The sequence below is a fragment of the Saccostrea echinata genome, unplaced genomic scaffold, assembly GCF_033153115.1.
Source record: "Saccostrea echinata isolate AGI-Se365-2 ecotype Australia unplaced genomic scaffold, CSIRO_AGI_Sech_v1 ptg000054l, whole genome shotgun sequence".
Classification (NCBI taxonomy): domain Eukaryota; kingdom Metazoa; phylum Mollusca; class Bivalvia; order Ostreida; family Ostreidae; genus Saccostrea; species Saccostrea echinata.
Window position 1 is genome coordinate 35925724 of NW_026889803.1, and position 18788 is coordinate 35944511.

The window sequence follows — 18788 nt, forward strand, 5'->3', positions numbered from 1 at the left end:
TATTCCTATCATTTAAGTTTCCACACAATAAAATGCATTTGTATTAGAATGGCTTGGGGTTAGATTTTCTGTGTGGTTTTTGGAGCAGGTCCATTCCCAAGTAAATAAAAGCCAAATATCCTGACCAAACTTGCATGGATGATGCATCTAAAAATGCACACTACCAAAATTGCTTCAGATGCTGCATCTAACCTATACTTTTCCCAAGATGAGTGATCAGGTCAATTTTTTAAGGTAATAATTTGTCCTACCTTGAAAATTGCAATGGTGTTGCATAATATGTATATCCTGAATGATTTTTTATTGTGCAATATGTATCTTGATACAGAGACTAAAATATTGTTATTTAGTAATGTTATAATAAATTATGGAAATAATTATTTTGTTAGTTCAAACTTTTGAATTACAATTACCGGAATTGTGAAAAATGTTGTAAAACAATGGCATCCTAGCATCCAAACTAGCTTTATTAAATATATATATAAATATTCTTTAAAAAGTGAAGTTATATTTTCATAATTATTCAAATACATTTAAAATCATAGTAAAAATTGCATATAAAAGTATCATGATATTATCATTATGATATTTTTTGTGGAAAAAATCTTGATATATCACAATACAATTTTTTTTTTTCACAATACCCATCCCTAGAATTGCAAATTTATCAATTTAGATAAGGGGCTTAGAGAAAGTAGCACTTGTTGGTTACTAGCTGGTAAATTAATTTAATCAACCAGACTAATTTAGAATTGAAACAGGTAATAGTAGTGTAAGTATGAGTTCATAAGAATTTTGTGATAATATGAAGTCTGAGTTTCTCTCAGAGTGATTTGACTCAAATTTTGACAATATTGAGTTGCTTAAGAAAATTCCTAATATATTGATTTAAGGACAAAAATAACAGGCAACTAATGAGAATGAATTTTGTTTCATCTTTGTGAGAAAGCATATCATTGCACTTAGATATATAATTTTTGCATACTATTTAGTAATCATTACAAAATCTTCATTTTTGCTCCAAGACAATGTTGCAAAATTATATGTAAAAGAGAGGTTTTTGCAAATTAAATTTCAGCTATAGTATTAAAAAAAAAAGCAAATTGGTCAATATTGGTACATGTCACTAGTTGATATCTTTGACACTTTCTTAATAGGAATGAGTTCTGGGGTTTGATTCTAACTTTAAATGAAAGCAAAGTTCAGAATAAGTTTTTTTTATTAGAATTCCTATGGGTACTTAATACATGTATTGTGCCCATTTATTAGCAGACCTGTTTTTTTTTTATTCATATGAATCAGAACTTATTCAAAAACTTTTACATGAAAAGAAGTCTCTTGTTGTGGCCTTCAATTCAACATTTAGATTTATCAATTTAACAATATTCATTTTCACTCCTAAGTTGCTTCAAAATATTTGTTTGAACTCGAAATAAAAGACACCACAGAGTCTGATACATCTGTTTCATATTTGAATACTTTACTAGAGAAAGACATTAATGGCAAACTAACTGCTAAAATTTTTGATAAACGTGATGACTTCAACTTTTCTATCGTCAGCTTCCCTTATTTATGTAGCAATATACCATTATCACCTGCATATATGGTTTTTTTTTGTCTCCCAGTTGATTCGATTCGCTGGAGCATGTTATACATATGAACAATTTCTAAAACAAGGCAAGCAATTGACAAATAAGTTGATACTAGGATATCAACAATCTTGTATAAAGTCAACATTTTGCAAATCCTATGGTCGATACAATGACCTTGTTAGCAAATGCAATCTATTGTTAAGTCAAATGTTGACTTAAGTTTTCATACAAATTGTTAGACCATTATTTTCACACTGAATTGTCTATGGATTTTCTGTTTAACCTAGCAAGACAAGGAGCACAAGGTGTGACAGGGGATGCTTACTCCTCCATGGCACCTGATCCCATCTCTAAAGATTTTAAAGGTCTGTGTATGCTCTGCTCAAAATTAAATTGTTCCAGTTGACTTCTGAGCTTGATTACTGTTTCTTATCTTCATATTTCATGAAGAAGATGAATTTGTGTCATTCATCAGTCAAGCAAAAATATTTTACTGCATGAAAATGGTAAAATGATTCAGTTGTCTTCTATGGAACATCCTTGACAGACAGATCTCATGAATAAGTGTATATACTTGTTGGTCTTAAACATATTTAGTCAAGAAAGTGGTGGGATTTGTGGCTTATTGGCTGCTAATTAACTGCTAATGATGTCACATAGACCAAGTCATGTCAATGTGAGTGCCTTAATTATAAAATGAACCTCTTCACATCAAATGTGCCTATAGAAGAAAATCAACTAACTTTTGGATGCACCCTCTTTTTATTTTAACATTTTTTTTTCTTCAGAAAATGGAAAAAAAAAATCTTATCCTACCCCCTTTTTTGGGGGGGGGGAGGGGGGTTGGAAACAATTTGGGTAACTAAATCCTGATTGTCATCCATAACAGACCCTTTTCCAAAATTAGGAGATTCTGCATTGCCCCGTGGCAGACCATGTACATAATTTCCATGAAATCTGTTGATAAGTTTCATATAGATACTTTTGAGCAGGCAGACAAGCAATGCAGACAGTTGAATACATTTACTTGCAACATCTGTGCCATTCAGGAATGAAATATGTACATTAAGATAGATATAGTACACATAATATACTTATTGGTTAAGTATGCAAGGATAAGGACAAACATAATATTTATCAAGATAGCTTTTGTCTGCCCCACATGAAATGCATCAATATATCCAATGGCAACTGATTTTAATTCCTGGAAATGGAGACATTTTATTGATCCTGGTATTTTGAAGATGAAAGTTGCAATCCTTTAATTACTGAAAAACTTGCTTAAGCATCATGTCATTTTCTGTGCTAATGATCTTGTTTTTGCAAAGGTTACAAGAATATATGTACTACACTAATTGGAGATTTTTTTTTCATTTGTGTTAGTTGCAAAAGTTACTCTTTAAGGTTGCTTTCTTCATTAAGTCATTCTCAAATGCTGAATACACAGGTATTCATTAATTTTGAAGAAAAATGAGTGACTGAAAGATAGCCCTGCAGATTGAAATATTTTCAGCATTTGCAAAAAATCACACTTTGATGCAGTGGTAGTTTACAACTTTGAACTGATCTTTTCATGGAAAGAAAAAAAAAAACTTTTTAAGGTGTCAGATTTAGCACAGTTGCAATCAAAGTTCTAAAAGTTTTGGGGCTATATACAACAGTTAATTTGTGACCAAACAGTTACTTCTTGAATGAAATAACAAAGAAGACCTGAGTTCTGGTCAACATAATAATTGATTGGTAATAATTCAGCACAATGTGAAGTCATTATACTTGTATCCATGCCTCACTGCACACATGGACACATGGTGTGAACAGTTACTCTAACAATGGAAATACATCTTTTGCTTAAAAGTGTTCAAAAGCAGCAATGTTTAAACTATCTTTGCACTGGGTTGCTTTTTTAGAACTCCCTAATATAAATATTAGTAGTCTCACTCTTGTGATTTTTGTCTATTTTAAATAAAGAGCAAAATCGAGGAATCAGTTTTTTTCTTAATTCTCTCCCTCTCCTTCTCTCTCTCTCCTCTCTCTATCTATTCTTTAAAAAAAACACATATCATATTGTATTAACTTCAATGTATAATATTGTAAAAGAGATGTGAATTAAAAAAAAGGTAGGTAACTAAACCTGTACTGATTGTACAGGTATGTTATGTTACATTCTGACAATTTGGTTTTAGAAAACAGCCTTGGGTGCAAGGAATTCAAATTTGAGTATTTGTCACTGTGTACACCTCAGATTACACCTGTCTGTGTATTAGCTAAGCATATCTGGATGAGTAATACTCACCAGATACACCTTTTTGGGTGAGTACAATTCACTAGGTAAACATTGTTCAGTGACTACTACTCACTGGGTAGACCTATCTGAGTGAGTACTACTCACTGGGTAGACCTATCTGAGTGAGTACTACTCACTGGGTAGACCTATCTGAGTGAGTACTACTCACTGGGTAGACCTATCCAGGTGAGTACTTCTCACTTGGGTAGACCTATCCAGGTGAGTAATACTCACTTGGGTAGACCTATCCAGGTGAGTACTACTCACTTGGGTAGACCTATCCAGGTGAGTACTACTCACTGGGAACACCTATCTGGGTGAGTACTAGTCACTGGTAGACTTATCAGAGTAAGTACTTGTCACTGGGTAGGTCTATCATGAGTAGTACTCACTTGGGTAGGCCTATCTGAGTGAATTCTTTTTACAGGGTAAATCCATCTGGAATAGTACTTGTCACTGAGTATATAGTATGTACCTGGGTAATTGTATTGTCACTAGATATTACATACATGTCTGACTGAGTAACTGCATCAATGTTTATTAAATGAAGATCTACATGTACACTGGGCAGTGAAAACATTGTCATATATTCTGACAAATTATATATGAATTCAGAGAACTTTTTAAAAATATATATATATATATAATATCTGTTGAAGTTTTTTTTTAAAATCAATACCAGGTGCGTATTAACAAACAGGTCCAAGGATAATTACTAAGGTTTTGCTTTGAAGTGCATGTATAAGATCTTAGGGCTATTTGAACTGTTTTTGAAGTTAATTGGTTGTAAATAGTTATACTGCAGCAATTGAGACTTAGTTAAGTATACATAGTAGGGAGCCAATCATGGTGATTAACTGGTAATTATTTGTAACAGTATAAACTTATCATACTTATCTATGCCTCACTGCACACAAAATGGAGAAGTTAGCCACAGAGCCTTTTGCAATGGATTGTGATATATGTGTTAATGAAGTTGGATAGCTTATGGCTAAAAAGTTGTATCATATATAGATATCTTAAGCTAGATGCAGAGATTTTTTACTTTTAACCGGAACCACTGAGCCATTCTTAATGAAAATACAAAATTGTGATATCTGTGTTCATGAAGTTGGATAGCTTATGGCTAAAAAGTTGTATCATATATAGATATTTTAAGCTAGATCCGGATATTTTTTTACCTTTAACCGGAACAACTGAGCCATTCTTAATGAAAATACAAAATATACCAGGGTTAAGGGAATTTTGATTTATGTGAAATTTAAATTGGGCCACTCTTTTGTGGCCATACTTGCACTTGAAAAAAAAGTTGGTTTACAGTGTTCTTTATATATTCCCTCCATGACAATTGATAATAAGCAATATGAGAAGAACCTAATACAAAGTATTCTTGGACAAAGATTATTTCAGATAATAATATTCTAGTCTTACACCATTTTGCAAAGGGAGATCATTTAGAAATTAAAGAAAATCATTTGTGTTCATTGATGATATTTCCCACAATTATATCACCATTTTCAACAAAATATGATACAAGGTATTCTTGATTAAAAGGGGAATTCTAATTTGCAAGTTTCAGAACCTTGCTCTTTTTGCAATGTTATGTTCAATTTGAAATCCTCTCCTGCAAAGTACAGAACCGTTTTAAAAACTTTGGATGCAGAATGATATCAGGTGAAGGAAATTCTAATGGAAAATCAAGGGCTACCCAGCTTTTCAAGAGTATATAATTAAGAAGATTTAATTAAGAAATTACAAAATTATCATATAAGGTCATTTGAAAATTTGAAATGAAAAAAAATGGCTTTTAAAAAAAAATTAAATGATAAAAATACGAAGTGTCCATGCATTTAGTTTTACAAATATTGTCCAGAACCACTGAGTTATATTCTTAATGAAAATCCAAATATCCCAGGGTTAAGAGAATTTTGATTTTTGTGAAATTTATATTGGGCCACACTTTTGTAAGTGGAATATTTATATGGAAAACTTGTGTAATGTAGAATTAAGCTTGCTCAGATCATGCTCATAGGTTATACCAGGGCTCTATAATGTGGTCTTCTTCCTATACTCCTGATTTACATACATGCTGAAGGCTAATAACAGAGCACTAATTCTTTTATTCTATGAGCCCTATAACAGGCAATCTTGTTATCTTTTATACCAAGAATTCAAATAAGATTTATTTTCTATCTGAATTTCAGTGACTTCTGTATATTTTTAGGGATTTTCTTCCTATGCCATTAATGAGGATTTGGCAGCAGCTGAGTTCGTTTACTAATCGGAATGCTTGTCATTCATCATGGTTACCTGCAGAATTACAGGAATATAGGAAGCCTCAGGTATTAACATCAGTGTGTACACTGGTGTGACACCCAGATCATCAATGTTTCTCATTAAACAACACCAAGTCCTATAGCTTCGATTTTCTCTTAAGCCTTTCACTTTTTTTTTTTTGAAGCATCATTGGTTGTCATGGTGATTCGTTCTTAAATCCCACAATGCTTTTAGTGATTTAGTTCTGTAAAAGTGCATGAATGCAGAGTGCCTTTTATGAATGTAGAAATGAATAAAGAATTTTAGAAATTTTAAGCTCTGAATGTTTTTTTCCCCAAAATATTCAAAATTATGTTTGTAGAGAATAAATAATTAAATTTCACATACTGAATATTTATTTAGTGGAAATAATGAAGTTCACAGTTATTAAAACATTATTGATTATTGATAAACATTACTGATTATTGATATACATGTACAGAGTATATAGAATTGCTTTGATTCATTATTTTCATTTACAAAGGAAATACAATATTTGGTGACAAACTTCATCGATTCGTATTACAGGTGAATTAATTAAAAGATGAATAGGGTGGTGCCACTGAATGTACCATTAGCAAAGAAAGATAATGCATCCAAAGAAGAGAAAGAAACAAAACCTTCAATCAAAAAATCAGAGGAGCATAAGGCCTCATCTACCAATATAGAGAAGCTACCAAAGAAGGGCTCAGGAGAATCCCCTCGCACTCTTGCTCCATTTCTCAGCTCAGAACATCAGAAATCCATCAGTATCAAAATCAGCGAGTTCCTCCATCCCAACGCACCAGACATCTCCTCGTCATCCGAGCAGCTGGTTCAACATGCAGAACCAAAGCCTTTTGAGGGCTTAGCCAACCCATCATTTTCCATAGAGAATGCCAGTGATGACTGTGACTCCACTCCAAGGAATAACACCACCATCTTCTCTTTCGAGGACAGCGACATCCAGGAGTATAATAAAACGAGGAGAAGATTTGTTAGAGAGGACAGTGAGGGCAAGTCCTCAGAGGAAGGAGGCAGGGTCATCTCTGTACAGCCTGCCAAAAGTGTCCTCACCCCTGGCAGCAGGAACTCCGAGGGAGGGGGTCAACTCCATGTACCTAAGTTTTCAGGTGAGTACTAAATCCACAGTGTTTAAGGACAGATGATACAAAAAAAAAATGGATGCTTGGATTGGTATATATTTTTGGACCTATTTTGGTTGTAAATGATGTAAATAACAAATTCCTAAACTATTAAAAAATTGTAAACTTTCTATGATGTTCAAAATTCTACCTTTCTGCAACCATCCTTATTAATCTATACAACTTTTTGTAACTTTAAATCCCATTACATGTATTGTGAAATTTTGAGTGAAAAATGAAAATCTATTCAGTTAAATTTAATCATTTTACTTGTATAAACATGACTTAAGTTGTTATTCTCAAGATTTTTGACAAAAGTTTGTTTGTATCATCTGTCTTTAAGTAATCTATCTTTAAAATATGTTCCTTATGGATGTTTGATATATGAATTCGCTTGATCATATTTTGTGGATACCCCTTACATCTTCAACATTTTTGAAAAGGCTAGTTTAACTTGGATAGCAATTAATTTCATATGCCTTACATACCAAGACATCTTAAGAATAAGGTTTGAATGAAAATATAATGAAATGATATATAACTACACTTTCAAGATAATTAAATGGTAACATTTTTACCCGAAGCATATGAATAACAATGATACAAAATAGCTTATCCTTTTTAGCTCACCTGAGCCGAAGGCTCAAGTGAGCTTTTCTGATCACATTTTGTCCGTCGTCCGTCCGTCCGTCTGTCCGTCTGTCTGTCTGTCTGTCCGTCCGTCTGTAAACTTTTCACATTTTTGACTTCTTCTCAAGAACCACTGGGCCAATTTTGACCAAACTTGGTACAAAGCATCCTTGGGTGAAGGGAAATTTAAATTGTTAAAATGAAGGGCCAAGTCCCCTCACAAGGGGAGATAATCAAGAGAAGACAAAAATAGGGTGGGGTCATTAAAAAATCTTCTTCTCAAGAACCACAGGGCCAGTAAAGCTGAAACTTATATGGAAGCATCCTGGGGTAGTGTAGATTCTAAATTGTTCAAATCATGACCCCCGGGGGTAGGGCGGGGCCACAATAGGGAATCAATGTTTTACATAGAAATATATAGGAAAAATCTTTAAAAATCTTCTTCTCAAGAACCACTGGGCCAGAAAAGCTGAAACTTAAGTGGAAGCATCCTGGGATAGTGTAGATTCTAAATTGTAAAAATCATGACCCCCGGGGGTAGGGCGGGGCCACAATAGGGAATCCAAGTTTTACATTGAAATATATAGGAAAAATCTTTAAAAATCTTCTTCTCAAGAACCACTGGGCCAGAAAAGCTGAAACTTATGTGGAAGCATCCTGGGGTAGTGTAGATTCTAAATTGTTCAAATCATGACCCCCGGGGGAAGGGCGGGGCCACAATAGGGAATCCAAGTTTTACATTGAAATATATAGGAAAAATCTTTAAAAATCTTCTTCTCAAGAACCACTGGGCCAGAAAAACTGAAACTTATGTGGAAGCATCCTGGGGTAGTGTAGATTCTAAATTGTTCAAATCATGACCCCGGGGGTAGGGCGGGGCCACAATAGGAAATACAAGTTTTACATTGAAATATATAGGAAAAATCTTTAAAAAAATTCTTCTCAAGAACCACTGGGCCAGAAAAGCTGAAACTTATGTGGAAGCATCCTGGGGTAGTGTAGATTCTAAATTGTTTAAATCATGACCCCCGGGGGTAGGGCGGGGCCACAATAGGGAATCCAAGTTTTACATTGAAATATGTATAGGAAAAATCTTTAAAAATCTTCTTCTCAAGAACCACTGGGCCAGAAAAGCTGAAACTTATGTGGAAGCATCCTGGGGTAGTGTAGATTCTAAATTGTTCAAATCATGACCCCCGGGGGAAGGGCGGGGCCACAATAGGGAATCCAAGTTTTACATTGAAATATGTATAGGAAAAATCTTTAAAAATCTTCTTCTCAAGAACCACTGGGCCAGAAAAGCTGAAACTTATGTGGAAGCATCCTGGGGTAGTGTAGATTCTAAATTGTTCAAATCATGGCCCCCGGGGGTAGGGCGGGGCCACAATAGGAAATACAAGTCTTACATTGAAATATATAGGAAAAATCTTTAAAAATCTTCTTCTCAAGAACCACTGGGCCAGAAAAGCTGAAACTTATGTGGAAGCATCCTCAAGTAGTGTACACTCTAAATTGTTCAAATCATGACCCAGGGGATAGGGCGGGGCCACAATAGGGGGAATCCCAAGTTTTACATTGAAATATATAGGAAAAATCTTTAAAAATCTTCTCAAGAACCACTGGACCAGAAAAACTGAAACTTATGTGGAAGCATCCTGGGGTAGTGTAGATTCTAAATTGTTCAAATCCTGGCCCCTGGGGGAGGGTGGGGCCACAATAGGTATTACAAGGGGGGAGTCTGGTAATGAACAGCATGGCCAAAGTTACTCAGGTGAGCGATGTGGCCCATGGGCCTCTTGTTTTCTTTTTCTTTTTTTTTTATTACAAAAACAAATAACTAATTCATTTGAAATTGGATTTGTCTATTTTACAAAATAGAGTTACCCCCCTTAAAATGTGTTAGAGATATGACATAAAACAGTAATTGTTCTAGCTGGATGTTCATTTCATAGTTTACATATCTAAATAAGTTTTTACCTGTAAGTTTTTGATTTTTATGAAATAAAATTATTTTTTCAAAATCAGAATTGCTTACATAATAAATTTGTAATTAATTTGAATTTTATTTATTCTTTGAATGCTGTATTATGAAACTTAATTTAAAAAAGATTGTTTAAAAAGTGTCATTTTTATGATAAGTAAAATGTATAGAATAATAAGTTGTTAATTTATAATTAAAGGAATCTAAAAAATGATCAAACTTTTCTTTAATACCTGGAGTCCAACCACGAAAATATGTTGAATAAAAGACGAATTCAATTACAATTAGTTAAGAAATAAAATTGACAGTAATGCATTTAAAACAGCTTCATAATGTTGATGGATATTAGTAAAATTAAAGCATAAAATCCTTGGGGAAAATTAGCAAAATAATTCTTCTCCTAATTTTCTTTTGCACAAAGTTTACTAGCTGGATATTTGAATTGTCTCCCTTTGGTCATAAGAGCTTGTTAAGCTCTCAAATTCATATAGCTAAATTATTGCAAAAGAATCCTTTGTTTTGAGTTTAATACCAAGGTGGATTGACATTAATTTCATGATATATGACAACAAAAGGATATTAACATAACAATTAAAAATTAAATAAATCATATCTAAAAGTTATCAAGTGTAAACGTATCCTAAAAGATTTGAAAATTTAATTAATTATGAAAGTTTTAAAAGCTCAAATTATGAACAGAAAAATTGAAAATTACAGACAACTGCAGAATGGGGTAAATACTTCTGTCAAAGTTTCAACTCACCAATTTTTCATTGTCATTTATCTATAATAACACTTCACAAACTGGAGTTATATATACACTGTAGAAAATTTAAAAAAAAAAATGATATAGATATAAAATATAAAGAATAATTCTGGAGTATATTTTACAATGTATAAGATCACACCTTTTTAATCATCTCTTTATTCCATTTTGTATAGTTACTAAAACACCCCATCTGATCAGCGGGTTTTCTGCCTCCGGTAGAATTATCTGGTCATTTAATAAATTGAATTAGTGCCGTACAAAAAAAAAACCTAAGTTTTTTCCACTTTGATTATTTTAATGATGGCAAGCTCAAGCATAGAGGAGGACGCTGTTTGTGAAAAAATGTTTGAGTCCACATATATAATACCAACCACATTGAATGCTCATTAATTGATCATGTTCATAAATTTATTGTCTTTTTCCATTTTTGCATGAACCTGAACAATCCTGTTAAACTTGTAAGAATGATCTGGAATAGATTCATTAGTGACAATGAACTGTGTATTTGATATACAGGCCCCATTCATAGGAGAGGATAATTTTGTGTTACAAATGTGAGGAAGCAAAGAAAGATAACTCATATGTATTTATTTACACAGCTTTGCGTGAAAATCATCAATATATTTTCGGATGTCAAGTTTTTAGGTCACCTGAGTCACTCAGGTGACCTATTGCTATCTGTTTTCGTCCGTCGTCATGCGACGGTGTCATGCGTTAACTTTTGAACATTTTCAGTTTCTTCTCTGAAAGCGCTGAACCAATTTTAACCAATTTTGGCAAAGAAATCTATGAATGAAGGGAAACAAAAATTGTGAATTTCATGGTCCCTGCCCCTTTGGGGCCTTGGGGGTGAAGGCTAAGACCACCAAAATTACTGGTATCTTTGAAAATCTTCTTCTTTACATTTCCTTGAACATCAAGCAGTCGCACTGTTTACCAAAAATTGTGAAAATCAGGGGTTCTGGAGTTGGGTGGGGCTCTTATGATCATATAGTGAAAATGCATAAATTCTTTAAAAATCTTCTCTCCCCATGTATAAAAAACAGATAAACAAGGTGCATCATTTTGATCAAGGGTGCCTCTACCAAAATTATGAAATTTGAGGCCCCCCGGGTAAGGGGTTCTGCGGGAGAAGGAGGGGGGCTCTATTGATTATATAGTGAAAATACATTATTTCTTTGAAAATCTGCTTCTATACTTTTTTGTATTAAGCAAACAAACCAAGTATAAAGTTTTGATGAGCAAAAGTGTATCTTACAAAGTTGTGAATTTCATGGCACCTGGGTCAGGGGTTCTGGTGTTAGGGAGGGGCTCTATTGATTATATAGTGAAAATGCATTAATTCTTTGAAAATTTTCTTCTCTGCTCCTTGCTATTTAGCAGATAAACTTGATGCATGATTATGATGATCCAGAGTGCCTCTTCCAAAATAATGAAATTTTAATTGTTACCATTATTTCTTTGAAAATCCTCTTCCCTGCTCCTGGGTATTAAGCAAACAAACCAAGTGCATAGTTATGATGATCAACAGTTCTTTTTCCAAAATTGTGAAATTTGTGGCCCCAGGGTCGGGGGTTCTGTAGGAGGGGGCTCTATTGATTATATAGTAAAATTGCATTAATTCTTTGAAAATCTCCTTCTCTGTTCCTGGGTATTTAGCAGATGAACTAAGTGCATTTATAATGAACAAGGATGTCTCTTAAAAAATTGTGAAATTTCTGGCCCCAGGGTCAGGGGTTCAGGTGGGTCTGTTGAATATACAGGCAAACCTCCTTATCTCGAACTCGAGAAAAAACTTCGAGATATCTGAGGATTCGAGATAACCAGGGAAAAAAATACTTAAAGAATAAGGGGTTGGGACTTCTAAATCACTTCGACATATCCATGGTATTCAAGATATTAGTGTTCGAGATACAAAAGTTCAACTGTATAGTGAAATTGCATTATTTCTTTGAAAATCTACTTTTCTGCTCCTTGTTATTTAGTAGATAAACTAATTGCATGGTTTTTATGAGCAAGAATGGCTTTTCATATAGTTTGATATTCATAACCCCTGGGTCAGGGGTTTCGGTGTTAGGGTGGGGCTCTTTTGATATACTAAAAGTGCATAATTTATTTGAAAATCTTCTCTTTTCTTGGCCCAGGTGGGTCAGGGGCTCTAGTATGAGGGTGGGGCTATTTTGAATCTATAGTGAAAATGCATTTTTTCTTTGAAAATCTCCTCTGCTCCTGGGCATCTAGGAGGCAAATATAGAATATAAAGTTGTAATAAGCAAGGGTTTTTGAAGTTCTGCAACACTTGGTCAATTAATTATTTATTATACTCTATTGAAAGAAGTTTTTCTCTTTTGCTATTCACCCATGATAATTAATCACTGTAAATAATGTAATTGAAAGGTCAATTGATTAACAGAATTATACAAGAATTTCTATAACATATTTAATAGGTACAAAAAGTACTTTCATAGTTTTTAACGATCAGGTAAACTTTTAAATAATAGATAAATAAAAATTGGACAAAAACAATTTTTCTTTGTACATCAAAAGTTCTTCAAAGACTAAGAGAGGTCATTGTGAGACTAAGAGAGGGAATGAGATGGGTTTACTAATAGTGCTCAAGCACTACTGTTTTGTTCAGCCCGCATGGGGATAGTGACAAATGGGGGCAAGTACACTGAAGTAAATGAGTCAACAGATTTGTTTCTCACAGCAGGGTTTGAAATTAACAGTCGCCTACTCGCAATTTGCGACTGATGTTCCATGTGGGCGACTTAAAATTACGTTCAAGTTGCCCACATGGCGATTAGAAAATTTACGATAATAAATATTTGTTTTTCAATTTTGTCCGAATGTTTTGTATTTTTCTCTTGAAAAATTTCGTAATCAGTAGAGTGCTTTATAATTACCCATAAGAAGTACTTGTACATAAAGCGTCTGAGTGATTGTGTCGGGCACAATGTGTCATCGACGGGTCAATGAGCCCAAGAAACCAAAAAGTACTGTTGTTATTTGTGAATGAAAACGTGCCATGTGCTTATATGATATTGAATAATCATATCAATCTTCATAAACAGAAGAGTTCCACTTCAAATTTAGATAAGTCGTGCATAATGTTACAACGGACAGAAAAGAAACACAAAGCACATGACAAAAAAAAAAAGAACAAGATGTGTTTGTGAAACACTGATGCCCCCGTATGGCAGCTTATGGCGAAGGTTAAAGTTTGTCAAATGCAAGTCAAAATCCAGGCCAAAAGATAAAAAATGTTGATACCAAAAGAAAGGTCTTGTCTATATAGGAATATACCTGTGAAATTTGAAAGACCTAGCTGCAACTGTTCAAAAGTTATGGCGTTGGTTAAAGTTTTTTAAAATAAAAGTCAAACGTCAAGGTCAAGGTCAAAGTGGTTGGTATCCAAAGGAAGGTCTTGTCACAAGGATTACATATGTGAAGTATGAAAGCCCTAGCACCAACCATTCAAAAGTTATGACTAAGGTTAAAGTTTTTCAAAAGTAGGTCAAACTCCTATGTCAAGGTCAAAGGGTCAAAGTGGTTGGTATCCAAAGGAAGGTCTTGTCACAAGGATTACATATGTGAAGAATTTAAACCCTAGCACCAACCATTCAAAAGTTATGGCCAAGGTTAAAGTTTTTCAAAAGTAGGTCAAACTCCTATGACAAGGTCAAAGGGTCAAAGTGGTTGGTATCCGGAGGAAGGTGATGTCACAAGGATTACATATGTGAAGTATGAAAGCCCTAGCATGAACCATTCAAAAGTTATGGCCAAGGATATAGTTTTTCAAAAGTAGGTCAAACTCGTAGGTCAAGGTCAAAAGGTCAAAGTGGTTGGTATCCAAAAAAAGGTCTTGTCACAAGGATTACATATGTGAAGTATGAAAGCCCTAGCTCCAATCATTCAAAAGTTATGGCCAAGGATAAAGTTTTTCAAAAGTGGGTCAAACTCCTAGGTCAAGGTCAAAGGGTCAAAGGGGTTGACATCCAGAGGAAGGTCTTGTCACAAGGAATACACATGTGAAGTTTGAAACCCCAAGCACCAACTGTTCAAAAGTTATGGCCAAGGTTAAAGTCTCATAAAATTTTTCAAAAGTGGGTCAAACTCCAAGGTCAAGGTCAAAAGGTTAAATATGATGGTACCTAAAGAAAGATCTTGTCACAAGGAATACACATGTGAAATATGAAAGTCATAGCTCCAACCAATCAAAAGTTATGGGCAAGGTTAAAGTTGACAACAGACAGACAGACAAACAGACAAACGGACAAACAGATAAACAGACAAACAGACAGACAGGACAAAAACAATATACCCCCGGGATCTTTCGATCCGGGGGCATAAAAATGGGGTTGTTGTTTTTATTAGGTCACCTGAGTCACTCAGGTGACCTATTGCTATCTGTTTTCATATGTCGTCATGCGGATGTGCATCGTGTGTAAACTTTTCACATTTTCGACTTCTTCTCAAGAACCACTGGGCCAATTTCCACCAAACTTGCCACAAACTATCCTTGGGTAAAGATGATTCAAATTTGTTCAAATGAAGGGCCACGCCTTCTTCCAAGGGGAGATAATTAAGAATTAGTGAAAAATTAATGGTATCTTTTAAAAAATCTTCTCCTCAAGAACCACTGGACCAGGTAAGATGAAACTTATATGGAAACATTCTCAGATAGTGTAGACCCTCAGGGGTAGGGTGGGGCCACAATGGACGATCAAAGTTTTAGATAGAGATATATAGGAAAAATCTTTAAAAATCTTCTTGTCAGGAACAGCTAAGCCCTGATTGGTCATATTTATATGGAAGCATCCTCAGGTTGTGTAGATTCAAGTTTGTTCAAATCATGACCCCCGGGGGTAGGGCGGGGCCACAATGGATGATCAAAGTTTACATAGAAATATATAGGAAAAATCTTTAAAAATCTTCTTCTCAAGAACAGCAAAGTCGTGATGAGTCATATTTATATGGAAGCATCCTCAGGTAGTGTAGACTCAAGTTTGTTCAAATCATGACCCCCAGGGGTAGGGCGGGGCCACAGTGGACGATTAAAGTTTTACATAGAGATATGCAGGAAAAATCTTCTTGTCAGGAACAGCTAAGCCCTGATTGGTCATATTTATATGGAAGCATCCTCAGGTAGTGTAGATTCAAGTTTGTTCAATCGTGACCCCCGGGGGTAGGGCAGGGCCACAATGGATGATCGAAGTTTACATAGTAATATATAGGAAAAATCTTTAAAAATCTTTTTCTCAAGAACAGCAAAGTCATGATGAGTCATATTTATATGGAAGCCACAATGGACGATCAAAGTTTTACATAGAAATATGTAGGAAAAATCTTTTAAAATCTTTTTCTCAAGAACAGCAAAGCCATGATTGGTTATATTTACACAGAAACAACAGGTAGTATAGATTCAAGTTTGTTCAAATCATGACTCTGGACTCTAGGGATTGGATGGGGCCACAATGGACAATCAAAGATTTACAAAAGCTCCTATCAGTTTATTTTATACTCTATGGATCTTCTATGGATTGTTGTTTCATACTCAGGTGACCGTTAAGGCCTTTGGGCCTCTTGTATTCAATAGAAGGTGTGATAATCTGTGGGCAAATAAATTTGGATGTGGGCCCCAGAATTGCAAGGTTCAGAAGCCCACATGGCTATCAAGGATTACAAGTTAGTTTAAAACCCTGCACAGTGCACTGAATTAATTATTTTGCTAATCCCTGATCATCCTATTTCTCTTGCTTTTGGGCTACAACTGTAGCTTCATTTATCAGATTATTTGTTTTATTTTATATTCAATCTATGGATCCTTTACAGAGTTACTTTTTACTCAGGTGACCATTAAGGTCTCAGGCCTCTTGTTGAGATAAGAAAATTGTTTTGATTGATTGGTGATGGTTATTGGGAGTGGTATAGAAAGTCAGTATGTACTGTATGATGTGGGTGTAATGGTTGATTGATGATGCCCAGTGGGAGGGGCAAAGAATGTCAGTATGCACCCATATGATGTGGGTATATTGGTTGATTGATGATGCCCAGTGGGAGGGGCAAAGAATGTCAGTCTGTACTGTATGATGTGGGTATATTGGTTGATTGATGATGCCCAGTGGGAGGGTCAAAGAATGTCAGTCTGTACTGTATGATGTGGGTTTGTTGGTTGATTGATGATGCCTAGTGGGAGGAGCAAAGAATATCCATCTGGACTATGTGATGTGGGTATCTTGGTTGATTGATGATGCCCAGTGGGAGGGTCTAAGAATGTCAGTTTGTATTGTATAATGTGAGTATATTGGTTGATTGATGATGCCCAGTGGGAGGGGCAAAGAATGTCATGTAGTCTGCACTGTATGATGTGGGTATATTGGTTGATTGATGATGCCTTGTGAAAGGGTCATAGAATGTCAGTCTGTCTGCACTGCATGCGGTATGGGTATATTGGTTGACTATCACTATAAATTTTATGATGGATAATACTTATAAAAAAATCATGACTCTCTTGGCACACCAATTAGTTCTCATCACTAATTAAAATAATATTGCATGCAAGTAGTAGAGGATTTGTTTTTTAAGGTATAAATTATAAATTGTCAACAAGAGTGATTATGGCATAGCATTTCTAAGTACTAGCTGAAATAAAAGAAACAAAAAACAAAACTGATATCCCAAAACTTGCCATTTAAAAAAAATGGTGAATTTTACTGGATAATTAGGTTTGTTGGAGTTCCTTAATGTTGTTTATTATAGCTACATTGGGGCAATTAGGAGCACTAGCAATTAAGAGAGGAGGTCATTGTTTCCTTAATGAGGTATTTGGAGGGAGAACTTCCTTAAAAAGAAAGCTTTGAATCAATTATGGTCTAAAAAGCACTTAAGATAAACAGATCCCTTCATATAGGGAATTTTCTGGACATCTTTGTACTAAGTTTTACCAGAATTCCTGAATTTCAATATGCAAGCAAATCTAGTAGTCAGTCACATTGTCTGTATTTGATGAACAGAATCCCATAGAAATACAAGTTTTTTTATGACTCTAAAAGAATAGAATTAAGTCAAGCATGATGTTTGGTGCAAAAAATTCTTATTGAAAGCAAGAGAAGCAAAACTAATTTACAAAACTACAGTTCTAACTCAGATCCAGTATTGAACTATATATACCGATAATGTGTATAATGTTCCTGCAAAAGTAATTTCTTTTTCTTATGAAGAGTGTTATGAAGAATGCTGTCTCTTATTTTCCTTTTATCTCAAACTTCCTGAACCCAAACTTCTCCAAGAGGTGGACCCGGAAAACATAAACAGCTGAAAATTTAATGTGGAACTGAAGCTGGGATTAGGTTTCATGTAATTGCTATCTGTAATAAATGAGTTGCTCATCTCCTAGTGATCCGAGTCAATTTGTGTAGCATGATATCAATATTGCATGCATTTGTAAGAAATATTGAACATATACAGTCAAACCTCATTATCCTGAACTTTAAGGGACCAAGATATCTGAGACATATTGAGGTTAAAATGTACATGTATAAAGAAAAAATATTAATTTGGACTTCTAACTGACTTTGAGATATCCATTGGTATTTGAGATATTTCAGGTGGTAGAGATAAAGAAGTTCAATTATACCATCCTTTTTCTTTCAAAGACAAAATTAAATGAAGATCCTCTTTTTAACTCTTCCCCAATTTGTAAGTTTGTTTTATTTCTACGAACAGATTTCAGTGAATTTTTAGAATAATCAGTGCCTTAATTTCCAATATGGAAGCTCCCTACAAGAATTAAGCTTTGAGATTCATCATATTTATCAAATTTATCTGGGAACAATATTGCAATTGTAATTTTTTAAAAAGATTTTTGAATATTTTTGAATATATTATACAATTATGGACTCTTTTTGGTGGTGAATATGGTTTGTTATTCACCAGAAAAATATCAATATTGATATTTTCCTGGTGAATAACAAACCATATTCACCACCGAAAGAGTCCATAATTGTTTTATTATATAGTCAGGATTTGAATGAATAAGACATTGAAGGCTGCATGACGACTCCATTTTCATTAACGAACTTCTGTCGTA